The sequence below is a fragment of the Cyanistes caeruleus genome, chromosome 21 (assembly GCF_971803275.1).
Source record: "Cyanistes caeruleus chromosome 21, bCyaCae1.hap1.1, whole genome shotgun sequence".
NCBI classification, from domain to species: domain Eukaryota; kingdom Metazoa; phylum Chordata; class Aves; order Passeriformes; family Paridae; genus Cyanistes; species Cyanistes caeruleus.
This window is the reverse complement of record NC_141721.1, coordinates 10,066,583-10,076,882: the sequence shown is the minus strand read 5'-3', so window position 1 is coordinate 10,076,882 and position 10,300 is coordinate 10,066,583. Positions and strand designations below refer to the sequence as shown.

Below are 10,300 nucleotides of genomic sequence, written 5' to 3'. Positions count from 1 at the left end.
CCTCTAAATGTAGAAAAGAAAGAAAAGTGGAGGGGGAAATGGTGGGACTCTGGCTCTGTTCTAACTGGCGAAGATTTTCTTTTCTTCTTTTCTGTCGTGCTAACCCAAGTTTTGTTGTTTGAAAGGAGGTTTAGCAAAATATCCATCGTCTTCTCCACTGCTGAAACACTGAACAACATCTGGGCAGGCTGAGGATGCAGAGCAAAACCTGCAAATATCTACTGCTGATCGTGATCCTGGGGAATGCAGCTAAAGCCAGCCAAAAGCAATTTCTGGAAAGTCAAGCCTGCTTTACGTTTTCTGGAGTTTGGTTGTGCCAACTTCACCAGTCATTTCTAAAAAAGGAAAAGAAACTCCAAGCAAAACAGAGAAAAACACAAAGAAACCAACCCAAAGAAACCAATCAAACAAACAGATAAAACACCCCCAATCAAACCAAAGGCAATGAGAAGTTAGGACTAGTTGTAAGGATATCACAGCAGGCGAATGGCTGCTTCCTACTTGGATCACCATCCAAAGCCACCTAGAACAACTTCTCCAAAACATATCCAACAGGAGAAATGGAAAAAGTGATCCATGGCAGCTCTGCATTGTGGTGAAGGATGAGCATGCAGTGGTCCCGATGCAGCATTGCCCACCCTCCAGGCTGCTGTTTGGTCTGCTGAAAGACTCTTGCAGGACTGTGGCCCCTCTCCATGCAATGGAAATCATTGCCACAGCTCTCAGTTGAGGCACTGGCATTTCCAGAGCCAGATTCAGGCACAATCCTACTGCCTACTGAGCATCTGGGAAAGGTGCTGAGCATCTTCAGGCCTAGAAGCACAAAAGAGCTCAGGCTCTCCCCGAACTGGGTTTTCAGGGCAGCTTTCCATATCTCTGCAAGATTTCTTCATCCCTCAACACGTCTGACTTTATTATGTCCAACGATGCATTTGGGTTGCTTCCGTCCTCTTGTGTGCCCGTGAGTAACCTTCCACGTGGATGAAGGAGATTGTGTACAGGACAATTGATTGCGGCATTGCCATTTGGCTTCACTGTCACTCAGTTGAACACGGTCCTTATCTAAGAAGGACTTCCAAGAAATGGGTAGGAGTTTTGGCTGTGAGAGGAGCAGAAAGCACATTTTCTACAGCAAATTGCTAGCTGATGCACTTTCCTCCCTGCCAAAATAGTGATTGCCATTCATCTTCCTGGGAAGAATGTAAAGACCCATTCAGAGATGCCAGGTTCAGCTGGCCTGTGGCTTTGTGTACCTCATTTCACATGTCCAATTTCAAGGGCCACTAAAAGAGGCTCATGTTTGCCTTGCTACCCACAAGTGCTGTAGGTATTTCCAGGAGAAGAGGGAAAACATCGCTGTCCTGTGGTGTGGTAGAAATGCCACCACAACTGTGATTGTGTGAGCAAAGCCAGCCAGTGCTTTTTGGGGCAGCAGCAGCAGCGGAGAGTGTGGCAGAGCGGTTTTGATACTCTTTTTAGAGTCCTGCAAACATTGTTCCCGAAACAACCCACAGCTTTGCAAATGTGCCCGAAGAAAATGCAAAGAGAACTGGGGTGTGAAAATCAAAGACTGTTTATCTGTAGAAGAAAAGGAACAAGAATGAACTACACCACATATTTACACTGTAAGAATATTGGTAACAACAACAACAACAACAAACTATAGAACCTATTTACCTGAGAACAGCTCTAACAAAACTCTATGAAACGTAATTACAGACAACTTAAACAAACTCTAAAACCTCTATCCTGAACACAACAACTGTAAAACGTATGTACAGCAGGGTGGCATCTGTGTCTGTGATGTCCCTAAGTCCTGGAAGGAAAAACAAGTAGCACGGTCAGTGCAGTCAGGCACGGAAGGGTGTTCCATGTGCTGCCGGGCTGGGACACTGGCCCAGTGGGACTCTGCTGCCAGAAGGGAGCCTGGCTGGAGGCTGTGGCCCAGGCACTGGAACAGGGCTTGTGTGGCCCACAGCAAGCCCAGGCCAGGCCAGGGATGGCCAGCAGAATCCAGTGCATGGGCTAGCGTGTCCCTGAGCAGGAAGTGCCCAGCCCGGCCCCAGGCTGGCAGCAGGGGACCCACTCTGCCTGTGGGGAGCACCTGCCTGTTCTGCTGCTGGCATCGGTCTTCATCCCAAGACCATGTCTTCCTCCTTGTCTTTTAGATCAATATCCATCTCTTCAATAGAATCTTTCGTTTCCACCTCCATCTCTTCCTCTGTCTCGTACATATCCACATCCATCTCTTGCTCTCCAGTATCCTCTCCGTCCACTTCCATGGCTTCTTCTCTATCAGTCTGTGTATCGACGTCCGTCTCCTCCTCTCTGTCTGTGCCAGCCTGCAGAGGTAGCAAAATTTCCCACCCTGTCCCACAGAGCTCCAGCCCAGCCAGGCAGCTGCGGGGTGTCCGCCTCCGTGGAATAGTACCATACCTCTTTTGGAACAAATGCAGACATCCTGCAGGGATGGAGAGCAAAATCCAAGCGATGGGGAGCCTTGGGGACTGCTGGGGGAATCAGGGAGCAGGTGGCAACAAGGTGACAGGGGTAGGCTTGGAGCAGGGTGAATGAAGAGCGTGCTGGCACAAGGAGCCAAGGGTTGTGTTGTGGCCGTTGCTGGATGCTGGAAGTTCTAGCTGGAGCGTGCACTGTGACATCACCGCCAGGAGTTCAGGCCCAGGCTGAAGTGGACAACGGAGACCGTAGAATGAATGATGGAATCCCTGGGTGCTTGGGCTTGGAAGGGACCCTAAGGACCATCTTGCTCCAAGCGGAGCAATCTTCCCCTAGAATAGGTTGCTCAGAGCCCCGCTCCCAGCTGGCCTTGGATGTTGCCAAGGATGGAGCATCCCCAGCCTCTGTGCACAGCCTGGGCCAGTGGCCCAGCAGCCGGAGTGGAAAAGAGCAGCTTCATTAGATCCAACTTCAAGCTCACTCCTGCAGTTGAAAGGCTTCTCCTCTCTGTGCCCATCTTTCCTAGAGCTGCAGGGAGGCCTCGCCAGCCCCCTTCTCTTTCCAGGCTGAGCATCCCCAGCCCCACACGGACAGCAGTCCGATGCGTGGCAGTCAAGGCTAAAGGGTAGCAAATGGCTACATCGGGAAGTGAGAGATGGAAGCTTTTGGAGATGGAAGCTTTACCTCTAAATGTAGAAAAGAAAGAAAAGTGGAGGGGGAAATGGTGGGACTCTGGCTCTGTTCTAACTGGCGAAGATTTTCTTTTCTTCTTTTCTGTCGTGCTAACCCAAGTTTTGTTGTTTGAAAGGAGGTTTAGCAAAATATCCATCGTCTTCTCCACTGCTGAAACACTGAACAACATCTGGGCAGGCTGAGGATGCAGAGCAAAACCTGCAAATATCTACTGCTGATCGTGATCCTGGGGAATGCAGCTAAAGCCAGCCAAAAGCAATTTCTGGAAAGTCAAGCCTGCTTTACGTTTTCTGGAGTTTGGTTGTGCCAACTTCACCAGTCATTTCTAAAAAAGGAAAAGAAACTCCAAGCAAAACAGAGAAAAACACAAAGAAACCAACCCAAAGAAACCAATCAAACAAACAGATAAAACACCCCCAATCAAACCAAAGGCAATGAGAAGTTAGGACTAGTTGTAAGGATATCACAGCAGGCGAATGGCTGCTTCCTACTTGGATCACCATCCAAAGCCACCTAGAACAACTTCTCCAAAACATATCCAACAGGAGAAATGGAAAAAGTGATCCATGGCAGCTCTGCATTGTGGTGAAGGATGAGCATGCAGTGGTCCCGATGCAGCATTGCCCACCCTCCAGGCTGCTGTTTGGTCTGCTGAAAGACTCTTGCAGGACTGTGGCCCCTCTCCATGCAATGGAAATCATTGCCACAGCTCTCAGTTGAGGCACTGGCATTTCCAGAGCCAGATTCAGGCACAATCCTACTGCCTACTGAGCATCTGGGAAAGGTGCTGAGCATCTTCAGGCCTAGAAGCACAAAAGAGCTCAGGCTCTCCCCGAACTGGGTTTTCAGGGCAGCTTTCCATATCTCTGCAAGATTTCTTCATCCCTCAACACGTCTGACTTTATTATGTCCAACGATGCATTTGGGTTGCTTCCGTCCTCTTGTGTGCCCGTGAGTAACCTTCCACGTGGATGAAGGAGATTGTGTACAGGACAATTGATTGCGGCATTGCCATTTGGCTTCACTGTCACTCAGTTGAACACGGTCCTTATCTAAGAAGGACTTCCAAGAAATGGGTAGGAGTTTTGGCTGTGAGAGGAGCAGAAAGCACATTTTCTACAGCAAATTGCTAGCTGATGCACTTTCCTCCCTGCCAAAATAGTGATTGCCATTCATCTTCCTGGGAAGAATGTAAAGACCCATTCAGAGATGCCAGGTTCAGCTGGCCTGCGGGTAAGCTGCACAAACATGTGCTGTCCTGTCGCACGTTCTTCTCGCCAGACGACGTGCAGAAACTTTACGTTTGCACTAAGAGCAGGAATGGCAGAAGCCACGATTCCAAAGTTTGGAGAAGGTAACCGCAAGAGGCGAGCCTCCTTCGGCAGAAGCTGCTTTCCGGAGCTCTTGGCAACCGGCCAAAGTACCATGTGTGTCTGAGGGAGAGTGCTTTTCACAGCGCGGGCGGTGGAAAGCGCGAGCGCTGCGGCAGTCAAATAAGGAAGGTGTTTAGCATGCATCTGGCGCGGGAAACATTCAGACTGCAAGTGGAACGTAGCTGCCACTCACATGCTTCCTGATTAGTCGATAGTTGTCTATTGGAAGAAGTACGACCACGACTTCCTTCTGCTGCTCCCTACTGCTGTTGCTGCTCTCTGCGATAACAATTGTGCTTTCCCTTTTACTCCCAGATGCAGAGAAATGCCCTGCGCAGCACAGAAACCTGTCACACCATAGGTGGAATAGGGTGCTGCAAATTCGTGGTTTTGTCAGTGGCAGGGGTCAGCTGCACAAACATGTGCTGTCCTGTCGCACGTTCTCCTCGCCAGACGCAGTGCAGAAACTTTCCGTTTGCACTAAGAGCAGGAATGGCAGAAGCCACGACTCCAAAGTTTGGAGAAGGTAACCGCAAGAGGCGAGCCTCCTTCGGCAGAAGCTGCTTTCCGGAGCTCTTGGCAACCAGCAAAAGTATCATGTGTGTCTGAGGGAGAGTGCTTTTCACAGCGCGGGCGGTGGAAAGCGCGAGCGCTGTGGGCAGGCCAATAAGGAAGGTGTTTAACAGGCATCTGTCGCGTGAAACTTTCAGACTGCAAGAGGTACGTAGCTGCCACTCGCACGCTTCCTGATTAGTCGATAGTTGTCGTGTGGAAGAAGAACGACCACGACTTCCTTCTGCTGCTCCCTACTGCTGTTGCTGCTCTCTCCGAAAACAATTGCACTTTCCCTTTTACTCCTAGATGCAGAGAAATGCCCTACGCAGCACAGAAACCTGTCACACCATGGGTGGAATAGGGTGCTTCAAATCCGTGCTTGCGTCAGTGGCAGGGGTAAGTTGCACAAACATGTGCTGTCATGTCACACGTTCTCTTCGCCAGACGCAGTGCAAAAGCTTTCCACTTGCATTAAGAGCAAGAAAGGCAGAAGCCCCGACTCCAGATTTTGGAGAAGGTAACCGCAAGAGGCGAGCCTCCTTCGGCAGAAGCTGCTTTCCGGAGCTCTTGGCAACCGGCCAAAATACCATGTGTGTCTGAGGTAGAGTGCCGGTCAGCGCGCGGGCGGTGGAAAGCGCGAACTCTGCAAGCAGTTGAATAAGAAAGGTGTTTAACAGGCATTTGGCGCGGGAAACTTTCAGACTGCAATAGGAACGTAGCTGCCACTCGCATGCTTGCTGATTAGTTGCTAGTGGTCTATTGGAAGAAGTACGACCATGGCTTCTTCCTGCTGCTCCCTACTGCTGTTGCTGCTCCCTGCGACAACAATTGCGCTTTCCCTTTTACTCCTAGATGCAGAGAAATGCCCTGCGCAGCACAGAAACCTGTCACACCATAGGTGGAATAGGGTGCTGCAAATTCGTGCTTACATCAGTGGCAGGGGTAAGCTGCACAAACATGTGCTGTCCTGTCACACGTTCTCCTCGCCAGACGCTGTGCAAAAGCTTTCCACTTGCATTAAGAGCAAGAAAGGCAGAAGCCGCGACTCCGCAGTTTGGATTAGGTAACCGCAAGATGCGAGCATCCTTCGGCAGAAGCTGCTTTCCGGAGCTCTTGGCAACCGGCCAAAGTACCATGTGTGTCAGAGGGAGAGTGCCGGTCAGCGCGCGGGCGGTGGAAAGCGCGAGAGCTGTGGGCAGGAGAAAAAGAAAAATGTTCAACAGGCATTTGGCGCGGGAAACATTCAGACTGCAAGTGGAACGTAGTTGCCACTCACACGCTCGCTGATTATTAGCTAGTTGTCTTGTGGAAGAAGTTTGACCACGACTTCCTTCTGCTGCTCCCTACTGCTGTTGCTGCTCTCTGCGACAACAATTGTGCTTTCACTTTTACTCCCAGATGCAGAGAAATGCCCCTCGCAGCACAGAAACCTGTCACACCATGGGTGGCATAGGGTGCTGCAAATCCGTGCTTGGGTAAGTGGCAGGGGTAAGCTGCACAAATATGTGCTGTCCTGTCACACGTTCACCTCGCCAGATGTACTGCAGAAACTTTCTGAAACTTTCTTCTTCAGAGTTCGTAGTAGGTAACCTCAAAAGGCCGTTAGTACGTACCAAGTTACACATGGTAATTTAGCCGGTTGGTATCAGATCCGGAAAGCAACTTCTGCCGAAGGAGGCTCGCCTCTTGCGGTTACTTAATCGAAACTTCGGAGTCGTGGCTTCTGCCTTTCTTGCTCTTAATGCAAGCGGAAAGCTTTTGCACTGCGTCTGGTGAAGAGAACGTGTGACAGGACAGCACATGTTTGTGCAGCTTACCCCTGCCACTGTCGCAAGAATGGATTTGCAGCACCCTATGCCACCCATGGTGTGACAGGTTTCTGTGCTGCGCAGGGCATTTCTCAGCATCTCGAAGTAAAAGGGAAAGCACAATTGTTGTCGGAGAGAGCAGCAACAGCAGTAGGGAGCAGCAGAAGGAAGTCGTGGTCGTACTTCTTCCACACGACAACTATCGACTAATCAGGAAGCGTGCGAGTGGCAGCTACGTTCCACTTGCAGTCTGAAAGTTTCCCGCGCCAGATGCTTGTTAAACAGCTTTCTTATTCACCTGCCCACAGCGCTCACGCTTTCCACCGCCCGCGCGCTGACCGGCACTCTCCCTCTGACACACATGGTACTTTGTCCTGTGACCAAGAGCTCTGGAAAGCAGCTTCTGCCGAAGGAGGCTCGCCTCTTGCGGTTACTTTCACTGAACTGTGGAGTCGCGAATTCTGCCTTTCGTAGTGCAAGAAGAAGGCTTTTGCACTGTTTCTGGCGAGGAGAACGTGTGACAGGTCCGTAGAGAGCCTGACAGAAGAATGGCTAAGAGAGAAAGGACATGATACTGTAAGATTAGTTAAAGTATGAGGCCTCAGGGTCAGTATGTCCCTGAAGAGAGATTTACATAGATAACAAGATGTCGAAACTGCCAAAATATGCAGAACTGCAAGCTGAAGATAAAGAGCTGATGACTGCAAGGCAAACCACAAAGAACAATAGGCGTCAATGGTAGCAGACCAATAATGAGCTGAGTTTTTGCAATATGTATAAGCTAATTAAAAGCATTATAAGTTGTGCATAAGATTTCAATAAACTGAGACTTGCTGACCATGATAGCATGAGACTTGTCTTCCGCGGCTCCGGTAATCCCCGAACTCTGGCGACATCTGGAGTGCGAACACACTTTCCCTTTCCTCCTTAGAGCTGCGTTGGGGAAGGGTCCCTTGAACGGCGATAGCTCGCCCTGAGTGCCACATCGGTGGGCTCTGCCACTACGCGCTGCCGACGCCTGGGGGGTTGCAACGGTACGGGTGAGTATGGACAGGCAAGCGGCGTATGATCTTTTTGCCGCCTTCTTGAGAAAGCGGGGCATCAAGGGTTTAGATTTAGAGAAGGATTTACCTCTCCTGTTAACCCCTGCTGTTTCTTATGAGTTTTTTACTAACCCTCACTCAGTCCACGAGCTGCATGAGTGGTGCAGGTATGGTGATCGCTTATGGGAGTTAGTTTTAGAAGATGACAAAGTAGCAAAAAAGATGAGTAAGTTATGGAAGGTGGTGCAGAATGAGTTGTTAATGTTTCAGGCAGAAAAGCGAGCTGCCGATAATGCCCGTGCTGCGCAGGATCACAATAAGGCTTATATCGATCCCTCAGCTCCAAATCCACCAATATTTGCTTCTGTTGATCTGCCCCCGCCAGATCCTAGGGAGTCTACCACTCCATCTGCACCCCCTGTCCCCTCGGATCACTCGCCGCTTCCGCCGCCCCCCTCTTCAAGTACATTATCTAACGCTGCAGCCACGGAGCCGTTCCCCGGAGCCTTATCAGATCTCGCGGAGGCTTTGGCACAGGGTCGGCGTGAAGCATGGGCGGCGCTAGCAAGGCAGGGTCTGCAAGAGGGAGACACGGAACTGGCGGCAGCAGCTCAAGAGCAAATAGCCTGCCCACTTGCTTTTCCCGTGATATTTCACCCTTTGCAGGGGGGGGGCAACGAGCTGAAGTTACACAGCTTGATTGGAAACTTTTGTCTCAATTAAAATTAACGGTGGCACAATTTGGAGTCACTAGTGAGCCCGCGAAACAAATGATCGAGTACCTCTTTAATTCAGCTGTCCTGCTGCCCACTGACATTAGAGGCATGTCTCGCCTCATTTATACCCCTCATCAAAGTCTTATGTTTGAAACCCGGTGGAGGGAGGAAGCGGCCGCAAGCGCTGCACTTCCTCGGCCTGCCGGTGACCCTCTCGCAGGCATCACTGTGGATGAACTTATGGGCAATGGAGCCCACATTCGTTTAGAACAACAGGCGGCCTTGGGGGGGAAAAGCTGAGAGAGGCTATGGCAGTTGCAAAAAGAGCTATGGATAAGATCAGGGCACCTGGGGGTATTCCCATGTATATGGGGATTAAGCAAGGTAGAGATGAAGCCTTAGGCTCCTTTGTGGACAAAATTATTGAAGCTCTGGCCAAAGCAGGTATAGCTGAGCATATGCAAGATGTGTTAGTAAAGCAGTGCATATTACAAAATGGAAATGCTACAACTCGATCCTTAATAGCCACAGCACCAGGACATTGGAATGTCCAAGACTTGTTAGATAAGGCTGCAGCCATGCCAAGTGGCACTCAGGTGTTTATGGTAGAAGCTCTGCAGAAGATAGGAGAAGGACTGCAGCACCAGGCACAAGCTTTTAAGGAGCAAACTTTAGCAGCCCAGAGTCAGGTTTTAGCTGCCCTTGCACCCCTCCAAGCGACGATAGTGCAACGGCGCCCCGCTGCGGGGGGAAGAATGAAGTGCTTCAGATGTGGACGAATGGGACACATCTGCTGTGAATGCAATGCGTCGGGAGTCTGGTGCGGAAAATGTCAATACAGCACTCACAATAACACTGCCTGTCGTCGTGGGTCGGGAAACTCGAGAGCCAGCACGAAACCGGGCCGCGCAGAGACACAAGTAGCCCCTGCCTCCGACAGCCGAGCGATCAACTTCTGCCAGCAACCTCCGGCAGCCTCGGATTGGACCTGGCAGCAGCAGTAGACACCACACTCTACAATAATGCTCCACATACTATTCCTACCGGCATTCATGGACCACTGATTATTAATGGACAGCCAACTGGGGGACTGATTTTAGGCTGCTCCTCAGGGTCCGTTCTAGGCCTTTCCATCGAACCAGGAGTAGTTGATGCTGATACTGAAGGAGAACTTTTCATCATTGTTAGTACCCAGTTTCCTCCGCTTACCATTCCAAAAGGGCAAAGAATTGCGCAGTTTGTGCCTTTTCCACACTTGACTGTTAACATACCGCCTCGGTCCACTGAACCACGTCGGACAAAATGTCTTGGTTCTTCAGGGAGCATTGCTCTGCCTGTCATTGACCTCGCCACACGACCAAAGAAAGCCTGCCATCTCCGTTATCAAGGGCAGACCATTACCCTTGAAAAGGCCCTGCTAGATACTGGGGCAGATACTTGTATTATTGACACTAATAAATATCCTAAAATGTGGCCCCTTTTATCAGCCAATACTACAGTCTCCGGTATAGGAGGAATCCAACTTGCTAAACGTGCCCCATTGATCACTGCAGGAATTGAAGGAAAACAGGCAACAACAATTTTTTCACTGACCCCGCTCCCACCGGAGGTCGATTGCATTACTGGAAGAGACGTTTTGTCGCAATTAGGGTATG

The 10,300-nt window shown here is 50.3% G+C and overlaps 1 pseudogene; it reads left to right on the top strand.

The window, feature by feature from the left end:
• The first annotated feature begins 8,151 nt into the window (after window positions 1-8,151).
• On the top strand, window positions 8,152-9,649 carry LOC147649658 (uncharacterized; annotated as a pseudogene).
• Window positions 9,650-10,300: the final 651 nt, after the last annotated feature.